We start from the raw sequence: 1,696 nt of genomic DNA on the forward strand, positions 1-1,696 counted from the left end.
TTCTTTGTGTTCTAGAGCTTTCACCTGTGCTGTTAATTCTCTAGTATAACAGTTCTCCAGTTTCTTCATGTGGGCACTTAGAGCTATGAACTTCCCCTATAGCACTGCTTTCAAAGTGTCCCATAGGTTTGGTTATGTTGTGTCTTCATTCTCAATGAATTCGAGGAAGACTTTAATTTCTTTTTTTATTTCTTCTTTGACCCAGGAATGGTGCAGTTGTGCATTATTCAATTTCCATGAGTTTGTAGGTTTTCTGCAATTTGTGTTGTTGTTGAATTCTAATTTTAAAGCATGGTGGTCTGATAAGATGCATGGATTTATCCCAATTTTTTGGATATGTTTCCAAGTATGTGGTCGATTTTTGAGAAGGTTTCATGTGGTGGTGAGAAGAATCTATATTCTTTTTTATGTGGATGACATATTCTATAGATGTCTGTTAATCCCAGTTGGGTCATTACTTCTATTAGACCCTTTGCTTCTTTGTTGAGTTTCTGTCTGGTATTCCTGTCTAGTAGTGAGAGTGGTGTGTTGAAATCTCCCACTATAACTGTTTGGGGCTTTAGATGTGATTTAAATTCTAATAATGTTTCTTTTATGAATGTGGATACCTTTGTATTTGGGGTATAAATGTTCAGGATAGACACTTCATCTTGGTGGATTTCAACTGTGGCATGTATGTAATGATCTCCTTCATCACTTTTGATTGATTTTATTTTAAAGTCTAGTTTGCTAGATATTAGGAGTGCTACCCCTGCTTGTTTCTTGGGTCCATTTGATTGAAAATATTTTCCCAACCTTTAACTCTCAGGCAATTTCTGTCTTTGTGGGTGAGGTGTATTTCTTGTATGCAGCAGAAGGAAGCATTTTGTCTTCGAATCTATTCTGCTAGTCTGTGTCTTTTTATGAGTGAGTTAAGACCATTAATGTTGAGGCATATTAATGACCATTGATTGCTCATCCTTCTTCGATTTGCAATGATTGTTGTTGGTGGAATTATATGTGGAATTTAGCCCCTTTGTTCTTTTTGCCTGTTGGTAGAGAGGGATTCTCTAATGCCTATGTTTTTCTGGTTGTAGTTATCTTCCTTGAGTTGGAGTTTTCCTTCCAAAATTTTCTGTAGGGCTGGGTTAGTGGATACGTATTGCTTGAATCTAGTTTTGTCATGGAATGTCTTGTTTTCTCCATCTATAGTGATTGAGAGCTTTGCCGGGTATAGTAGTCTGGCTGACATCCATGGTGTCTTAATGTTGGTAGAATATCTATCCAGGAACTTCTGGCTTTCAGAGTTTCCATTGAGAAGTCAGGTGTAATTCTGATAGGTCTGCCTTTATATGTTACTTGACCTTTTTCCTTAGCTGCTCTTAATATTCTTTCTTTTTTCTGTATATTTGGGGTCTTGATTATTATGTGGAGAGGGGACTTTTTTGTGGTCGACTCTATTTGGTGTTCTGTAAGCTTCTTGTACCTTCGTTGGCATGACTTTCTTAAGTTTGGGCAAGTTTTCTTCTATGATTTTGTTGAATATGTTTTCTGCCCCTTTGAGGTGGTTTTCTTCTCATTCTTCTATACCTAATATTCTTAGGTTTGGTCTTTTCATAGTGTCCCGTATTTCCTGGATGTTTTATGTTAAGGATTTGTTGGACTTAAGGTTTTCTTTGGTTGATGAATCCATTTCTCCTAGTGTATCTTCAACACT

The sequence above is a fragment of the Mesocricetus auratus genome, unplaced genomic scaffold (genome assembly GCF_017639785.1).
Source record: "Mesocricetus auratus isolate SY011 unplaced genomic scaffold, BCM_Maur_2.0 Super-Scaffold_100006, whole genome shotgun sequence".
Classification (NCBI taxonomy): Eukaryota; Metazoa; Chordata; class Mammalia; order Rodentia; family Cricetidae; genus Mesocricetus; species Mesocricetus auratus.